Genomic DNA, 21,570 nt, shown 5'->3' on the forward strand with positions numbered 1-21,570 from the left:
GAATATTACTATTGCTTTATTTTGCTCCGAGAGTTGTATATTGTTACATATTGACATCTGTAAGCCTGAGGTCTTTCAAATGTGATGTTTAAACCAAATTCTACATCTTTCTAAGATTATGTTAGAAATTTGATAATTCGTTTAAAATGTGACAGTGAATGAATGCACTGCTAAAAAATAAATCCTGAATCATAGATATGTCTGTGAAATGAAAGGTGTTGGAATTCCTCAGAAACCTTTGTGACTTTTTTAACGCTGAAAAAGATGAAGAAATATCGTATCTTATGCAGGATACTGTTTAGAATAATGTTGAATCTATCGTTATAAGCGAATAAAAAGTATTATAAAATAAAATCCATTTATAGCATATATAATTTAGATATAAAAATGGCGGTGTTTACTTCGTATTGACCTTAGTCATCTCCCATCTTGTATTCAAACATGGTAAATCAGTATGCAATAATCAAATTGCCGATGTAACGAGCTTAATCATTTCATAATCCCACAATAAACTATATTTAAATTTAGCTCTAGAAAGGTTACTTCATCGCCGGCATACGACGCGCTGCAATTGTTTTTCATTAGTGGTATAATCGAAGTTGGCCGTTTAATACCGTTAAACACAATCGGCCGAACAACAGACGGTACCAGCGGTTTCAATTAGGCTCTATCCCCGGACATTTGTTCTTCCTCTCCTTCTCATTCACTCTCGCCCGTCGACTTTCTCCGTCGTTTTTTCTTCTCTGTTTTCCTGATCGCTAATTGATCTGGAATCGCTTTCGATACGGCTGACCTAAAATTTTAATTGGTTCATTTTCGACCACTGCGTGACTGATAATTTGAATCTTTCTAGTTTATTTAGGTCTCCAGCTCTATTATTGGATGATTACATATAATTGGTGTAGGAATTCAAATAATACATCGGGTGAAGAGTCCTTGGTGTGGTCAATAGGTTGCAATTGTAATATAAAAAAACCTTGCAAACATTTATGATATTTTGATCGGTGAATCGGTGAGTGTAACACTATTAGAAAATAATTGAAAAAATCAAACAAAATGATTCTTGGATTATAGAAGCCGATAAGGTACTTGTTTGTTGTTATATTTTATGAATGTCGTAAGATATATGACAGTGGTTATTCGGTTTACGAAACACTAGAAAAAGATATATGATTCATCTAAAGATGAAAAAAAAAAACGGTTTTTATAGGCATATTTTAACGTCTCCTTTTTTACTAACGAGGGTTTATCTAGACTGGACGTACTGTTTAACGTGAGCTCCGAACCACGGCCCTCGGCATTAAACTTACAGATTGGCCTACAGAGTGACCAACTTAGATACCATTCCAGAAGATATCCGATCTTACCCAGCTTGTTTACTGGCGTGACTGGGATGGTTCCTTGTCGGATTTTCCACTGTTGTCTATAAAGAGATTTACAATTACAATCACAAATATAAAGTATATTCAAGTCCCAGGATTAGAACCCGCGGCTATCGCAAGAGTACGAGGGCCGTCCGTCGCCTTAACTACTGCGCCATCAAGTCGGCCTAAAAACTTTTATTTAAGTGACAAAGATGCATAGTTTTATAGACAAACTATAAGACCAGTTTGCTAATGAATTGGTTTGAATAAATAGTATACATATTAGTGATATAAATGTGACTCCATCTATTTAGAGCAGACGTCACTAACACCACTGTTACATAACTAGCACTTATTGGTTGGAAATACCTAACTAGTCATTTATAATGGATTGTATTGAAAGAGAATGGGTTTTTTCATATACGGTTTTAACACACAAGACAAAGAGCACGGAAAGTCGTTAAAGGAAAGTGAAGATACGGCATTGTAATTGAAATAACTCCATATATATATATATATATATATATATATATATATATATATATATATATATATATATATATATAACCGGAATTCTCTAGTACGTCATCACGTTAGACAAAAAGCAGAGCAGATCAGATTAAAAATCAAAGAAATGTACTGGTTGGTTGGAATATACATCCAAATTCATCTTAGATCAAAGAGATTGAGAGATTCATCAGTTAATTATAAGGTCTATTTGAACTTATGGTGAACAAATATTGAGTTGTATGAAGATCAGTTGTAAGACAAGATTAAATTATCAATGCTTATCAATGTAAATTATCTATCCACGAAACTATAGAAGATTTGGCTTTACAATAATATTAAATCACAGCTACGTGGAAACAATACAGGTACAGGACAAAACGCAGCACATTACAAGATTGAAGCGAACCAATAGTGTATAGTGTAAGTGTGTCTGGCATGTGTGTAAAAGTCTGAATTTTATTTTAAGTACTCTACAATTTAATTTTAATTTGGCAAATATATTCTGATATATTTATACTGCGCTCATCTTGCTTGTACATTTTTGCAAGCATAACATAATAATAGTAACAAATTAATTATTTAAGAGTTAAGCTAACCATATCTAATGTAAGATGTAATAACAAATTAGTACATAATCATAATGAATCATAATGGATAAAACTCCAGTAAAAAGCGATATCACGCTCGCCATATTTTCCAGGCCTAGGATCTCTAGATCATCACTAGCTCCAATCGATGCAATTACCTTTATCTGCAGAATGTTTCGCAACTTTGCATTTGCATAAAAGGATGAAGTCATATGTTTATACGTGTAATTTATAATTATCATTCTTTCTAATGCAGCATCAATGGTATCGTTTCAATAAAACATTTTACTAAAAATGAAATGAAATTGTTTTTTTTTCGACTTGTTGCTTTTCTATTTTTACTTAGTTCGATGTTAAAGGCGATGAAGCATCATTAAGTAGTAATGCTGTTTATCGCTGTTTCCCTGACTTCAATTGTTAATTGAACTCGTTTAAATAAGAATCTGAGCTACTATTAATATATTGAATAAAATGTTTAAATAAAAAAGTATTGTCAGGATTAAACAGGTGATTTTGTATGGACTTATTTTTTATTTAAAGGATTTGATATACCGATTAACATTTCTATTCTCATATACCAAGAATATATTATGATGATAAGGGTTTTCGATACTTGCTGAAGTAAGCCTTCTATATTTCTCAACATGAATAGTGCTTCAAATATTCGTGTTTCAACAATCTCAAGCAAAATTTCATTATGAAGAATAATAATTTTGATCGATCGAGAAATACAACATACAGCTTTATAACTAGCACAATCTATATAATTTCAAAATACGTGATTAACACTAACTTAAAATAACTATGTTCAATGTAAGCTATTGCATTATCACAGAGTTCATAGCACTAAAGTGGAACGATATATCTATATGGCTCACCTTACGTACGGTTCGTTCATATCAAATATTGAATAATACTGTCATATTTATCATTATTTTTGTATTAATTGTTATCATTAAAGTAATAAAACGTAGCTTGCAACATCTGCAACTACAAAACAACAAATAAATTTTAATATATCAACTTATAGACACTATTTATTCATAAACTATCGTATATATATCACTTATTTTATATTATTTGTTAAAGCTATGAAGCCAACTAACCATATTTTCTATTAAATTTTTTAGACTACGATTCACATTATATTTTTAAAGCACCAACGACTTATTTTTTTATGAAAATCGTTGACCAGCTATTACAATATTAAACAAATATTTCGAAGTAAGAATATTGATATGGAAAGGTAATGAAGTTATGGATATGTATGTTTGTGATCGTAATTGTCCATAGGCAACATCATGCAATATTTATATATTTATATATACAGATACGAACAGATAAGACTATTTCACAGTTATCATCAGTTTTCATATAACATCAGTGTTTTCTGACGCAAAAAGATTTATAAAGATTACAATAACAAACTCAAATTGTTCTTATATAACAAAAATGTCAAACATTTGAAACTCATATCTCTCCTCTAAAATAAAAAAATGGAAATTATAAACCATGTATATATATCACGATCCAAAAATACTGATGAAGGTAAATATAGGGAGTTTAAACAAACAATATATTAAATTATAACATTTCATCGTAGAATTGGATTCAGCAACCTACCATAATAAAACAAAAAGCGCGTGCTTCCATATAAACAGTTATTTCATTCAACAAACTCAAAATTGTAGGGAGTATAAACAATGCTGTTACTTGGAATTTCCACATGGCCTTCACCAAATTTTGGTGTATATTTTTAGGATGGTTTGCGAATCATATTTTATATACTTTCTGAAATATTGAAGAATTTATAAACAAATGTTATAAATACAATAAACTAGAATAGTAAAGTTGCGTAACTTTTGCGATATTGTCTTTAAGATATATTCACGTCAAGGCTGTTTTACTATCAAATTTTTATTTTTCTCAGCACCGAAGATATAGAGTATTATGACGCAAGAACATAGTATTTACAAAAATTGTCAATACCACCTGTTAAATTAAAAATAGACCTGATGGTAAAAGATCAAAAAGAAACTATAAATATAAACTGAAAATCCCATTAAATGAAAAATAACATCAAATAAATAAAATACGAAGAGTTAGTCATACACAATACAAATATATTGCTACCCCTTAAGCCAGACAGATTGATTTGTGAATTGTACCCTAGAGGCTGAAAATTTCCTGTCAGTAATTAAGTTAGACCTTTAACAAGAGAGTTTAACTGACTCCCCAAGGAATTGATTTGCGATGACCATCACTGATAATTACCAAGTCGTTGGAAGCCAAGATATCCAATCGTGTCAAGAGGGGGCAATTGTTAGGACCCGCATGGCAGCTTCCGTAGTTTTTTAGTGAATGGGCTTTCTAAATAATTCAAGTGTCAATAAATACATATAATACAAAAGCTTCACTATTGCGAAATAGTATCAGCTTACCAATATTTGCACACATGCAATGGCGGTTTAGTAAAAATATTTCATATTTCCTGGCATATAGAATTAAACATTTTAAAAAATTGTTATAACCAATAAAAGTTATCCTGTTATAAAGTGGACAGTCATATCAATAAATTACTAGAACATTTTATTATTTATTATTAAATTATTGATAATATTCGTCGATAAATCCACATACACAGTTTAAAACTTATACGGTATAATATAGATTATATTTATCAATTTTATTTATATTATTTATAGTTACAGCAGCTCAGTAATCGTATTCTATATATTTTCTCTAATATTAATGAGTTCATAAAAATAAATTGAAATAATTTATCAATAGATTCAGACACATTATGTATGGTTCAAATATATTGTACAATAGTGCATATTTATCAGTAGTTCTCATATTTTTTATTACAAATAATTTAAGACGATTATTTTTTCTTTTATTCATGTTAACAATATATTTTAAAAGTGTAAGTTTATGGAAATGTAATGTATATTATTATGTGGTAAGTGTGGCACTTAATTATAATTGATTTTTAAGGTCTTACTAGCGCCAACATATTGGTAAACATAATTGGTGATAAACTACTTGTCATAACACAAATTATGATTGGTAATTTTGTTTGAATTTGAACACATTTTTATTGCGTTAATAATGTTCAATTCCACAACGGCCGCGTCAGCAAGAATATTAAATGGTTTGCGAAAAAACACAAATAAAGTTACGTGAACATAAAAAATAGAAGAATTACAATTAAATTAAAAAGGTTAATTTACAAAAACCCTTAGAACTAGAACAATTGAGTGCCGAGTTTTAAATGCATGTGGAGTATCTCCACTATTTGAAATAAACACAGGTCCATAATATCTTTAACTTTCAAGTTCTCTATAATTTAATTAAAAATTGTGAAATATATATATATATATATATATATATATATATATATATATATATATATATTTTTATAGAATATAAACTATATTTACAAGCTATTGCTTTACATATGCAAGGATAACTAATACATAAACAATTTTATAAAGACTATAAAGCTGCATCCTTACAAAATTGAATTAATATAAGAATTAAAGTTCAAGCTAAGAATAAATCATCCCTTTTCAACGTTTATCAATATTTTGTTTTCGAATGAAGTTTATTTTCATCTTAGCGGTCACGTAAACAAGTAGAAGTGCTGCTACTAAGCTGATCCCTGCTGGGGCATGATCGTAAATGTATGTTTCTGATTGTTTAATATTTGTGATTGTCCTAGGCAAGAATGTAAAATCCGACAAGGAAAATGATCCCAGTCACGCCAGTAACCAGGCTGGGTAAGACCGCATGATTTCTAAGTTGGTTACTCGCCAGTCGGTAGACGGAGCCCACGTTAAACAATAGATCCAGTCCAGATAAAGCCTCGTTGTAAAAAAGAGACAAAAAAATATATTTAAAAAATAATCAATAACAAATCTTTCGATAGATTATTTTCAATAAATCCACTAAATGTAACCTTTATTTTGAGGCACATCGTTTAAAAGATTGAATAAAATACATACGAATTGTTGGTGTTTGCACGTATTTTGATCGGCGACATCTACTGATGAAAATGCGAAGGATTAATGTAAATGTAAATAAATGTAAAAAGGTAGTGTTACAAGTTACTAAAACTGAATGAAATTTTGCTGGCATATAAAATGAAAAATTACTTATTTTTGCAAAAAAACCAGCAATAGCGAGTAAAACATGTAAAGTCATTCTCTTTTATGACAACGCTTCCCCACATGTTGCAAGAGTGGTAAAGAATATACTTTTGAAGCTCGAATGGAAAATTCTGCCTCTGCATGAGGCAGATGATGTGTGTCTTGTTAGCACTTGTTTAGATGGGTGCTACATGGTTTAGCTGGAACACGGTTTTTAAATGCTGAAGAAATATGATAATGGATTGAATATAGTTCATCATCGTGTTGCTCGAAAGATAAGAAAAAGTTGTAGAAAATTATAAATGTATTTTGATTAATATATATGGTATCAATTTTTCTCAATAAATAATTTTTAATGTGAAAAATAATTAGAGTACATTGACCTAATATAAAAGAGTCTAAAATGAATACAGAAACATATAAAATACGTATAAACTGAATTACTGAAATACGTCATATAAGTTGTTGAAAAAAAAAATATGGGGATAGCAAGAAAATAAAATTTGTATTGACAACGTATAAATTAAATTCTACAAAATGAACTGAAACTTTATAAGAATGCTAGTTGCCGGCTTGGTTGGCGTAGTGGTAAAGGCGACATGACGGTCCGCCTACTGTTGCTATAGTCGCTGGGAATCTCGAACCCTGCTGGAGCGTGGTCGTAAATTTATGTTTGTGAATGTTTAATATTTGTGATTGTCCTAGATAAGAGCGCAAAGTCCTAGACGGAAAATGATTCCAGTCACGCTAGTAACCAGGCTGGGTAAGACCGGATGATTTCTAAGTTGGTCACTCGTCAGTCGGTAGGCTTAATGCCGAGGATCGTGGTTCGGAGCCCACGTTAAACTGTAGGTTCAGTCCATATAAACCTTCGTTGGTAGAAAGGAGACTTTAAATATAAAAAAAGAATACTAGTTGACCCGGCAGACGTTGTTTTGCTATATAAATTATTTCTAAAGAATATTATGGTAGAAAAAACTACCTGTAATCTTATCACTAATTATGGCAATGCTACTAAAAAACAATATCAATCAACTTCATTATCAACTGATAATTGACCAATTATAGACCGGGGTTAAAAATTATTAAATTATTAAAGTCGCTATTAAAAAATAGGGGTTGGTGGTAAAAGGGTGAAAATTTACATTTGTATGCATTTTTCAAGACTATATGATAAAAAAATCAAAAATAAATGTTTGGGGTGGATCACCCTTATCATTCAGGGGTATAAAAGATAGATTACGATTAAAATTCTAGGACTTACCGAATATACATATAAAACTTCATAAAAATCGTCTCGGAGGTGTATTGTAACAAACAATGTGACACGAGAATCTTATATATCAGATTTTTAGAAACTCCGAAGATAAATGAAAATGATTTAATTGTTGAGATGTTTGCATTAGGAACTACTGTTTAAACAGTAAAACTAAAAATCAACTGAACTACCAACATCAATATAAAACGAAATAAAAGAGACATAAAACAAGCTCGAAAGACATCGTGAATGAAATAAAACTTACGGTTTAATAGTGTTCTAAATACCACCGAACGGATTTCACTTGTGCACGTCTGAACCCGAGTCACTCAATCAATCGTCGACTCTTCTGCGGGCGTTCGCGAACTAATTAGCGACCGATCTGAGGCATTTAATTCCAAACTGGATCACTGCGAGAGCTTCGAACGTTCACCCTGGCCCAACGTTTGACTATTTGTCAGACACTGAAAATAACGCAACGCGGCTCCATCGATGAGTAACGACGACGTTGGCTTTTCGAACAAGTCGCCCCGCTTCCTGGACATGCAGATTTCGTTGCAGCGTCTGGTTTGCGGGCAATTCGTAATGTTTTCGAGATAATATTAATAATATTAACAATCAATGTGGTTTACAACAGGTTGGTGGTTATTAACTGGCATTAAAAATTTAGTTTAAATATAAACAACAATACAAGCGGCGAATTTGACGCATAGCTTAATATAGATTAATAATTTTGCTTAACCGAATGAGTACATGCGGTCATCTCAGTTCTGGAACAATTTATTTCTTAGTAATAATAGTTGATTAGAGTTGTTTTGTGCATTTATCCTAAAACCATTTCCTTCGCAAAACACTATCATTGATGTGCTCATTATTTGAACATTTAACTATTAAATGAATGACAAAATAAAAAAATTGAACCGACATGAAAAAATAAATAAGCAAACTTAGATTTTAAACAAAACGTTTTAAAATAACAAATGTACATAATAATCATTGTAATAACTAAATAAAAATAAACAAAAACCTTATTTAACCTATCTACAGAACGTATTTTCTACTATATACGAATATAATTATGTACATATTTTAATTGAAAACGATTTTTTGGGTTAAAATTCTAAGTTTGATTATTTTTTAATTTTCTTTTGAAGTCGGTTCATTTTTTTGTTATACTATTTTATTATTCTTTATTTAGTTTTAGATAATTATTCAATAAATTACGAAGTTATTTTATTAATTATTATAATAGTTAGGCCAAATAAGGTGCAGTCCGTATAAGTAAAATAGGAATAAAGAAACAATGATTCAAAATAAGGCACGCTTCAGGCTCTGGGGTCCGTTTACTTAGCCTAGGTGATTTGACAAATGTTCTAACCTAAACTAGAATAACCGCATGTCAGCTGAATTACTCTAACCACTACACCATATAAGCAGTTGCTTGCAGTATTTCTACGGCTTCACATATGATATGGTTAGTGCTTAAAAATCAAACTGAATGCACTGAACGACTTCCGGTCTTCCGTCGCATTAGTTCAGCAATAACATTATACACAAATATCTGATTATTTTAGAAAAAAAAATATGTGAAAACTTTGTATGCCTTTGAAATTTGAGGGTTTTCCTCGATTTCCCTTCTTTCCACCATCAAATCCTGACTAGGTTCCAATGGGACCACTTCGGAAGTGAACTCTTTCGAATAAAAAAATATTTTGAAAATCGGTGCATAATTGACGGACAAATCCATGAACATATATTTAAAAAAAAAAAGCAGTTGAACATAGAACCTCCTCCTTTTTGGACGTCGGTTACAAAAAAGTATCCGAACTTTAGTTCAAACATTTGTATGTCCAAAGAATACATTTTCATTAATTTGTCATCTTCCAGGAAATCTTCCCGTGTTTAACAAAACATCTGGCATTTACCAGCAGAAAAAAAAAACGACTGAAAATTTAGGTCATCCTAATTAATCCACATTTTACTGCATAAAGAATTTTGAGCTTTTTGAATGCTTATTAGCATTAGTACAAGTTTCTTATAGAATTGGATATTTTAGTATATACAGGGGGTGGACAAAATAACACCGAACATACATAATAATTAATTGTTAATAAGGTGTTGAGTCATCATTTGGTTTTAAAACAGTGACAATTTTTCGCGAAATTTCGCGGTGGATTTGTAGAATGTCATATATAGACGAATAATTTTCAACAGAGTCTTGTTCCATTGTTGTACCAAAACATCCACCGTTTGCTTCAATGATGTTGGACATGGAAATACTTAATCTCTGATTCCCATGACCGTTTAGATGATTGATGATATTCTGCTGCTCCTCAAGCCAAAACTGAACTTTTTTGGCTGTATGTAGGAGTGCATTATGATCTTGGAATATGGAAGTGTTTGGCAGCAATATTCATTCGAAGTAATCCGCCCAGTGATGGGATTCATAGAACCAGCCGAATACTACGATATACATCGTCCAAATCATAACGGAACTTAGCCATACTTGTTGTAGCAGGCAATCCGGATTGTAGACTTCTTTTGGGATTTTCTATACATAACCGATCGATTGTAGGAAACAATGTAAACGATGATTCATTGGACAATACTTCATTCTTCCAATCATCAAATGCGAAGGGTTTATAATCGTTGCACCACTTTTTTACAAGACTTACATAGACATACGCGTAATTACTTACACCCAAACAATGTTACCAAGCAACATGATGTTCGATATTACATTAAGTTCAAATTATTTTGTCTATCCCCTCTGTGGTACGTATTATATATAAACTCATTGGGTTTTTTATAATTTAGCTTCCTATATGAATTTACACTGATTCTTCATATAAAAACCGTGATTTTCATCAAATATTCTTATTTAATATGATCATATATAGTATATCAAAAGTTATTTTGTACATACGTTATCATCATACATCAAGAATAATGTATCGCCTGACGCAATTTGTAAATTCGTTTTAGAATCAGACAATATATTTCTTTTAATTTTATTCTAGTTAAAAATAAAAAGAGACACAATGCTGTCTGATATGTACGAAGGTGTAACCGAACTAGCCTACCAAAGACGTCCGGTTGTCAAACGTATGCAAAATTCTTCAAAACAATAGTGATAAGAGGTTATAAACCGGCAAACGTTATTTTAATGCTTTGCTTGTTTTGGTAAATTTCAAGTTGCTCTTTATTATTACTTTGATTGAAAATCCCGAAGCCAGAAAAACAGATTGCGTCTCTAATCAGCTAGTTTGAACAGGAACGAATTAATGGAGTCCCCCTTTTGCCAGTAAAATTTGTTAGAGAGGTAAGCATTTTTACTGTTATGTATATTGTATACAACTCAGAGTTTATACGGGACTATTGCGACCTTTTGACGTCACAAATTTAGATTTATATATTTAATATTTATAAAATAACTTTGGATAGACTATATATTACATAATGCGACTAATACGGCACTGGATATTCCAAGAAGTCGCTGTGGTATATAATAGCGTAATGTGACCAGTGATATATTTATATTAGAAGGGTTTCGTCTATATTAAAATAGAATTGGTTTGGCAGTCTTGCCTGTGCAGTTCTTGAAACGAATCGTCGTTTATTTCCGCTAAAACAAAATAGTTTTCATGTAAATTAAAAGCTCTTGTCCTAAGCTCATTTCACAACCTATTTAAGGGCCTGTTAAACTGCTTGAAGTAACATATTAATTGTATTTAAACTCTTCAGATCTATAAGATATATTCAGATATATGTAAAAATAAAATAAATAAAACCAATTCACCCAATATATTAAAATATTTTTTTACACAAGAAAACAATTGTGTACATGGCCGCTAGAGAACTCAACTTTAAATCCAATTGAAAATACCAAAGTAAAAATTATTAACAGTTTCTTGATATTGTTTACTATAAACAGACATATGAAATTGTAATTGCGCTTGTACCATTTTATAAAACCTACGGTTTATAAATATTATTTGGGTAACTGTTAGAAGCTGTTTTAGAAGTAGTTATACAATTTCGAAGGTTCCGCTCGACCTGAATCCTTTGCCAGCCACACATAGTTAAAGATCGTCTGTAGGTGCGAGAGTAAATGTGTACAAAAGCGTCAGCGGTTCGAACCTTCCAAATTGTCTGTTTGCTTGTAAAACAACTTGAAATAGTTGCACAAGTAACCTATATACATTTCAGATTTCATTAGGTGCTTGCATGTATTCTGATCGTTTTTTTTCAATTTAAAATGATGTTTATTGAGAAGAATTGGTAATATATATATTAATCGATATATTTTTCATTATTTTATGCAAGTTTCTCTCATTCTTCTGTCAATATGATGATACTGTATCAAAGAAACGACGTTGGTTTGGCAACAATCAAATCATCCATGTACGTACATTTATAGCATCTCAAAACCTTCTGCTAGCCAAACCATTCTGTGTCAGTCTAATTTGGTCGAATCGCTGATACAAAAATATATCGATATTTAAAAAAATACCGCGTGACACGGTGAATGTCTTGGTGAAGCAGCACTTTATTTTTCATCAAATGCGGCTGTTTTTCGGCGATTTTGTCCTTCAAACGGTCCAATAACACTATGTAATAGTCGCTGTTGATGGTCCTTCCTTCTTCAAGGTAGTCAATGAAAATTATTCCATGCGCATCCCAAAATACAAACGCCATAACCTTGCCAGCCGACTGTTGCGTTTTTCCAATTTTTGGAGCGGGTTTATCGTGTCCAGTCCACTCGGATAACTGTCGATTGGATTTCGGAGTGAAATGATGGAGCTATGTTTCATACATTGTCACATATCGATGCAAAAACTCGGGTTTATTACGCTTCATCATCTTCAAACACTGCTCTGAATCATCAACGCGTCGTTGTTTTTGGTCAAGAGTGAGCTTGCGCGGCACCCACTTTGCACAGGGCTTTCTCATACCCAAATATTCGTGAATGATATGATGTACACGTTCAGTTGATATCTTTAGAGTGTCTGTTATTTCATTCAATTTCGATTTATGGTCATTCAAAATCATTTTGTGGATATTTTAAATGTTTTCGTCGGTAACAACCTCTTTTGGACATCCACTGCGTTGACCATCTTCGGTGCTCATTTCACTACGTCTAAACTTGATGCTTGATTTTCCAGGGGCAGTGTCCCGAAACTTGGCATCAAGCCAAGTTTTTGCTTCAACTGTATTTTTTCCCTTCAAAAAGCAATATTTTATCAGCACGCGAAATTCCGTTTTATCCATTTTTTTCAAAGTAACAAAAGTTGCTTCACTCAAAATGCTATAATTCACAAACTAATGATCCGACAGCTGTCAAATTTATACACGCATATTTTCTAGTAGCGCCATCTGTGTGTCAGGCCAGGGACTTTTCAATTGATCTGTTAACTTTGTGACTTGCGTAATATAGGTGTTTTTTGTTATATATAAGTATAAGTAAAAATAAATTCTATATTTATGTACAGATGTAGATAGATTTGTCTTCATTAATGAATCGACAAATAATTTCTAGGATTTTTTCCCTTTAATCCATGCATATATGGATCCCTCGTTAACCGCGGTTTCGCCAACCGCTTCTATCTTATTGTAACGGATAACGAGGAAGTACTGTAAAATAATAATTAATATAATTACGCAAATCTTCCTTTTCATCCAAATTTTATATTGGTCATAATAAATATTAAAAGAAAAAGGAACTCAACACATGATATATCTCTAATTTCCATAACCACAATGATGATACTACTTTCTTATTAACCGTATGATCGTGTATTTTTTGGGTAGACCCATTATTCAGAGTGAAATTTCTGGAATATTTTCGCTAAGCTGTTATAAAACAACGAAGGATATCAGGTTGTGAAACGTATTTACGAAATGTCGAATTATTTAGCAGCGGCAAACAAGTAATACCGCATGCAAAACAAGATCACCAACGCCATATATAGTATCATTTTGCATGTAGCGGCTAAGATTGGGAGGTTATCATACATACGTATTGAATAATGGCCGTGTTAAATCGAAATTTATGGTTAATATCTTGTAAAATTTATCAGTTTTGCTCGTGGCATTTTTTCATTTTTTAAAATTTGTTATTGCATTACTAATGCAATCCTAGCGTTTTTTTTATATATAATACATTTTATTTACATTATATCAGCATTGCGTGTGTGCAATTTGGAGCAAAACATAGAAATTTTGTATAATTTCCTTGAAATATATATAACAATTTTTACTGTTTAACAATTAGAGATTCGTGTCTAAAAAGAATAATTGTGGGGAATATTATTACACTACAATATTTTTTAATGCTGCTGAAGTAAGGAATTATTGTTGATTTATAAAAACCATGCTATACCTATATGGAGACACTTTTACCGTATATACAATTGCTGTAAAAGAAGCTACCCTAGTTAAGAAGAATTGATAAAAGAAAGGCGAAAAGCTAAGAGTATGGCCAAAACCAGAAAAGCTGTACACAAAATAATATTTGATAGAGTTACTTGGGAAACTATTTAAGTGAATTAAGCTCGGAAGCAGACAAAGATTACTCGGTATGGAAATCAACTCGGAGATTTAAAAAACTAAAAGAATTGGTTCGATGCAACGATGAAAAAGCTGAATGATTCTCAGAACATTTAGTTAACGTATTCCAACCGAACGATATAGAATCTACATCTGATTTTTCCAATGGAAGTTGTCACAGAAATTGACAACAACCTCAATCCTAAAAATCCTAAAAAGGCCCCTGGAACTGATGATATTTCACCAGGGTTATTAAAACAGCTGCCACGAAAACCAATAATAATGTTGACATATATATTCAATGCCTCTTTGTCTGCCAAATGCCTTAAGGTTGCTCGAATAATTATGCTTAAAAAACCTCAGAAACCGACAGAACATTTCGCTGATACCTGCGATATCAAAATTATTTGAGAAATTATTGTTAAAACGCATCAAACCACTTATAGAAATGCCAGATTTCCAGTTTGGATTTCAGAATCACCATTCGACAATCGACCAAGTGCACAGTGTAACAGCGGTGGTTGAAAAGGCATCTAAGAAAAGAAATACTGCCCTGTAATATTCCTGGACGTCTTACAAGCTTTTAACGTGGAAGCAATACAGCTGCTGAAGATTGAAGCGAATCAAACCACGCGAACGTGTTTAGTGTATAAGTGTATTCTTAACTTTAGCTTAAGTAGATTCGTTTTATTTTAATTTGGGAAATACATACTGATGTATTAATACTGTACTGGCCTTGCTTGTACATTATTGCAAGTACAACATAACAGTAGTAATACATTAATTTTTAAATTAAGATTGTGCTAAGTATATCTAACGTAGGGTGTAATTAGTAAAATTAGTAATTAGTTAAATATATTCACTTGGATGATAACAGTAACCAACAATCATAAAACTATTGTTCTAATTAAATCATATTAATGGATATATAAAAATTCATTTATTTTCATATCTCGAACAGGTCGAGATTGGTAATTTTTTGGATGAAATTTAACAATAAAATGTGAAATCCGTTAAGATAAATTGAACACATATCAAAGCGAATTACGTCACTGTTCAGTATCCGAAATTGAAGATAAAAAACATATAAAATATAATTTACTATCCCGACCCACCAATAGACATATTTTTATAGATTTTAGAGATATTTTCTCAACGATAAAGATCAAGAGATATTTAGGACGCAAATATCATTTTATTCTGTGCGAAATTCAAGAATATCTGGGTTTGTTTGTCGTTGATAATTTTATCAGTGTTTGCACAGGACCACACACCACTTATGTGTTTTAAAATTCATAATAATAAATAAAGGATTATGATGCTTTCACCCCCCAACGTTTATTGTCTACTAACTGTGTCATATGATGTTTTGACGTTTTTTTTCTGAAAACTTTATTTTCCGTAGAAATATTTTGGGAGTAAAAGCAAAGTAAATACGCTAAAATATTATAATATAGTTATTGGAAATTCGGGAAATCGGGTCTAGGCCAAGCTGATGAAGCAGCCTTTATTTATGGTTGCCATCTTGATAGCACTTTTACTTTTTAGATCCAAGATAAATAGGTCTATCTATAAAATAATATTTTTTTATAATTTGCTATTATAACCCTATATCCTGAAGAATGGGACAATGTTCGAAAGTACCTCCCCCATATTGCGTTGGAAATTTTGAAAATGTATAATTACTATATTCTATAAATTAGAGATGCAGAAGAAATATCGATATAACGGTACTTTCAAAAAAAAATATCGATATTTTTGGTCGATATATCGATATGTTTTTAGACGATATTTTTCGATATTTTATCAAAATAAATTAAATATAATTTTTATATATATATTTTACAAGTTTTTATAAGTCTCCTTTTACCAACTATGGGTTTATCTGGACTGGGCCTAAAGTTTAACGTGGACTCCGAACCGCGGTCCTCAGTATTAAGCCTACCGACTGGCGAGTGACAAACTTTAGAAATCATCCCAGAAGACATCCGGTCTTACCCAGCCTGGTTACTGGCGTGACTGGGATCATTTTGCTTGTCGGATTTTACACTTTTGCCTAGAACATTCACAAATTTTAAACAATCACAAACATAAATTTACGACCATGCCCCAGCAGGATTCGAACCCGCGGCTATCGTAACAGTAGGAGGACCGTCTCATCGCCTTTACCACTGCGCCACCAAGCCGGCTAAATATATTTTTAATAAACCTTTTAAATTGGTACTTAATTTTAAACGTTTGGTACGGCCATCAAAATCACTACTCTCTAAAATATTTAGAAAAAAAAATATATTTTTAGGCCAATAATTCACTATTTTGATTACATCTAGATAATATCGATACATTTCTTGTCAAATATCGATATTTTTTATACTTGTTTATACTTTTAAAAATATCTATAGATATTTAAAAAATTATCTATATACGAAATATCAATATTTTTTTCGGTAGCTAACACCCCTAATAATCAGGCTGCTTTTCTTCTTTTAATTCTGCGATATGGCATCAGCGACTGTCTGTTAGTATTTCTCTGTATATAGTATTGTGTATAGAATATGTGCTCTTGTTAATAGAAAGAAAGAAAAGAAAATGGAAATTAGAAATATTATCCATCCTTGTTGTTTTCTTTCTATCAGGTCGTCTCTTATATCCTATTTTTTTATGATGATTTGTAACAAATGATTTTTGTTGTTGTTTCATGCTACATACCAGCAGTTTAGGGCTAGTTGGTCATTCAGGACTTGTCGGTGGAGGAAATCTTTAGCGTTGATTATTCATATAATTACTTGTTTATTTTTAATCTCCAGTTTTGATTTTCAGCATGCATTTTGTTAAGTATGCTCTATAGAAATTGCTCAGAGTTGGTATTCAGTTTTAGTGTAATTGATGTGGCTCGGTGAATGGAAATAAGAACGAAATGAACTGCGATATTTACATGATGTGACCGTTATTTTATTGATATAATATAAAATGTGGAAATACAAATAGATAATTGGGATTTTGGCGGTGTTACCTGTAGACGAGGCTTGGTGGCACGTCTGATCTGAACTATGGTTAGCGACTGAATGAATGATTGTACTCTTCAATAATATCCCAGATAAACGTCACGGGGTTGTCATATATTCCTTATCGTCTACTAGTTGGCGCTGCTGGCACCCCGCCCGTGTTCAACATCTGGGATTATATTTCTTGGTATTTTGTAGATCGTTATTCCACAATATTATCGTAAGCTGTTGATGTAGTCTCTAGTAAAAAGGTCATGTTATAGTCATATTTGGGTTTTGTGATTTTATTACAGTAGAGTTGTGATAAAATTGATATCTCTGCTAATTCGTGTTTCACTGAATCAAGGGGTTTCTCATAGTTGATGAGACAGATATAGATGCCTATTTGATGATCATAATAGGGTTGCATCAGCATTTGTAACATATTGGTTCCCTTGTGACTAAGCCTTTGCAAAACCGAATTATGTGTTTCCAGATGCACTGACTACATCAGCGCATTCTTTGTTTTATAAGCTTGAGGAAAACTTTTATAGGTGACTTGTTTTATAGATCTCCACACAACCTAAATAAAAATCATAAACTGTGATCCAAGAGAGCAATGGGATCATTGGGTCCTATGATCCCAATTCTCGTTTGTTTCAAAGAAACCTTTCAGTGGCTAATGAAAATCTTAATACTGCTAGAAATTTTTTTACAAGGAACTAGAAAACGATCAAACAAAGAAAAATACTTAATTATATCACATGTTAAAATTGAGTGTTTGTTTTTTATAATTCGTTTGAATATTTTATACGAAATGTTTTTTTCTTTTATTTGCTGATGCATTTATGAATATATTGAATTTTACTTCGTCATTTTTAACTTTTGAAATGTAATTGCCATGTAACGTTAACCGTATTTTTCTAAATCTGTTGCAGAACGAGAAACCGTCATTAATTTCTCCTTTATATATGATTACGTTAGCCTATCCTTGATTACTATTTATACATTTGTAAAACTTCAGGTTAGAAGCAGTGTAATTGCAATGCAAATTTCGTTTTACATGAAATTTCACTATGCCGTGTTATTTTGAGTTTTATTCTTATATAAAATTTACATATATTTTCATAATTGTTTTCGGCATAAAGGATCTCCAGTTTAGTTGTTACGATTTTAAGGCAGTAAATTTTAATACACAGCAAATAGATTTATAAAGACGACAGTTGTTTTGGTGCAAGCGAAATTTAAATCAACATAGTAAGTTCTCAAAGTCTTGATATTATCCAATATAAGAGACAATATGTTAAAATTTGTAGCTTTATGTATTATAGCTTTATTTATTTAGACGGATTTTTTATAAAACATTTAAACGATTAAAATGTTAATAATATTACCAATATATGTAATAAGTGTAAATTAGTTGTGAAAAGTTATAGTTAATATGAGATATAGTTATTATAGATGTGAGAGTTATAGTTAATAGCATATAGCGAGAATAACTTAATCTGTACAAAATATGAAAAAATATACAAAATGGACATAAATGTACATTTAAGCAAATTTGAAATTTTATTCCCTTAATTCTGTTATGCATTTAAATTTGTAACGTACTTTTTAAATTGAAATCAAAATATATTATAAAGAGATATTTTGAATTAAAGCGATTTAATATATTATAATGATAATATAAATTTAAAATATCATCCGAGAAAACATTATTTAGAATCATATTACCTAGCAGGAACTCTGAATCGAAACTGGATGATAATATGAACTGAACAATTAACAATGACAACTTTTTTAGGACTTTTATTACTTGGGGAAGATTTTAACAAATTAGGGTAAAAATGGTAAAATCCTAAAAGAAATAAAATTAGAGTAAATAGAATATTTAAAAAATACCGACATATTTGTGTCATATTTCAGTTAATTCTTTCTTTAGTAATTTTACAATAACTGAATAAATGTTTAGTCTTATGTTACAAAGTCTATGGAGACTTACAAAGAAATTTTGACGAAATACGTAGCCTATTACTTTACAGGATACATTGAATTATGGATAATCTCAAAGAGAATCTTGGCTATATATTGGTAGTAAGATTTTTTAAGGAAAAGAGGTTATTGGAAATGTGTTTGAAGAAAAATACTGCCCTGCAACACTCTTGGACGTTTCACTGGAGCTTGACCTGATATGGCATTTAGAATCGATCTCTAAGTGGAGCAAATCGTTTCTGCAAAAATATTTTCCAAAAGAATATTTAGAATGCAGCATGAAGGGGTATTCTCAATATTTCAATCAGCTAAACTTCTAGATATTATCGTGCATGTGTTAGGACTAGCTACTCCTGTATCTGCTTTACGCTGCCGAAGTCTGAACTATAGAAACAGTACTTGGAATATTTGCTGATTACAAAGTTATCATGACAGAAGATATATCTCTCCTAAAAACTACAAGTGGATGTGAATTAAATCTACGAATAGACTGGAGAGTGGAAGCTACAGCTTAATAGCGAAATTTGTTGCGTCAAAATATGAGGAATCTAACTATATCACCTGAGGGATGAAATTCCTCGCTATTCCTCTCGATGGTTGATGAAATTGGAAATATTATATTAAATAAAAAACTCAATAGATCAGACTCAAAATTAGTCGGAAAATAGTTACTCCTAACTAGACCTAAGATCAAATATATTTTATCAAAATAATTTAACCGACAATAATCAAGCCTACCTGAGTTTATGCGTTTTAAATATTGGCTTGCACTAAGACATCAAAAACCAAAAGTACTCCAATATTGCCACTAAAAAGTTCTTTCAAAGATGATTAATTATGCTTATCGCTACGTGGCCAACGAATAACTGGAAATTAAATGGATGCACGAAGTTTTTTGAAGATTTCGCTGCAAAATATAAAAGAGGGTATTGTACTAAAATAACACCAACATCGAAAAAATAAAACTGCTGAACAGTGCATAGGAAATCAGAAGAGTGAAGCAACCAAACCACACAAACTTGTATAAGCATTACTATTACCTTTAATATTAAAATTATTACCAACATTAATTTATAATAAAAAATATATTTAAAAAAATTCAGAATAAAATGTAAATTTGCAAAAAAATGTAAATAACGCAATGCTTTATATTCTTATTTTTTCGTCAGAATTAACAGAGTTAAGACGTCGAAACCAATTTTTACAAGGGGTTTGAGATAAAATATGTCGCCCATTAACTTCTAGAAGAATACAATAACTTTTTGCAGCACATTTTCTTCATAAAATATTAACGGTGTTAAATTCCTCGTAAATACACTTTTTCAAGAACATTATTTAACATTTTTAATGCAAAAGTATGTTGTAACACATAACAAGCTCTTTAACCGACTTCGAAAAAAGAGGAGGTTCTATGTTAGGCTGTATATATAATGTATGTTCGCCGATTTCTCGGTCAATTGTGGACCGATTTTCAAAATTCTATTTTTATTCGAAATAGTGCTCTTCCCGATGGTTCCATTGGAAGTCAGGATCTGATGGGGAGAAATCGAGAGAAACGCTCAAATTTCAAAGGCACATACAAAGTTTTGACATATTTTTTTTCTAAAACAATCAGATATTTGTGTATAATGTTGTAAGTCGTAGAAACGTAGAATAGGCAACTGCTTCTACAGTGTAATGGTTAGAGTGTTTAGCTTGCACCCGGGGGTCGCGGGTTTGATTTCCACCGGGGCCAATAATTTTTTGTTGTTATTCTAGTTTAGTTAGAACATTTCTCAAATCTCTTAGGCTAAATAGCGGACCCCGTGGTCTGAAGCGTTCCTTATTTTCAATTATTGTTTCTTTATTCCTATTTTTCTTCACTTGACAAAAATAACAATATAACTTTGCACCATATACAAAACATTTAATTACCAACAAAACTAAATTCTAACTAAAATCTAAATTGATATAACTGTTTGGCACCGACTTCAAAGTAATCAGTTGGTAGTAGTTAAAATAATATTGTAAATAGATAAATAGGTTTAGGTAGGTATTAAGCTGATTTGTGTGTATATAATAGAATATAATAGAATATTAAATAAGGTTTTTGTTTATTTTCAGTTATTAGAAGGATTATTATGTACATATTTTATTTTAAAATATTTTTATTTTGTGTTGAAAATCTAAGTTTGT

At 31.2% G+C, this 21,570-nt stretch overlaps 1 protein-coding gene across 2 annotated transcripts in view; it reads right to left on the reverse strand.

Moving 5' to 3' along the window:
* The window catches only part of Dg (Dystroglycan), a 153,118-nt gene that overhangs the window by 22,773 nt on the left and 108,775 nt on the right, over nt 1-21,570 (reverse strand). Inside the window, exon 1 of one of the 2 annotated variants that reach the window (XM_076403538.1) lies at nt 8,136-8,333. The exons of the other annotated variant lie outside the window; for it this stretch is intronic. The gene's annotated coding sequence lies outside the window, so the exon portion shown is untranslated. Of the gene's footprint in view, nt 1-8,135; nt 8,334-21,570 lie in introns of those variants that run through there. 2 annotated transcript variants of the gene reach the window in all.

Source organism: Rhynchophorus ferrugineus, unplaced genomic scaffold (assembly GCF_030347505.1).
Source record: "Rhynchophorus ferrugineus isolate W39M unplaced genomic scaffold, kcgeb_rfMv2 rfM4, whole genome shotgun sequence".
NCBI lineage: Eukaryota > Metazoa > Arthropoda > Insecta > Coleoptera > Curculionidae > Rhynchophorus > Rhynchophorus ferrugineus.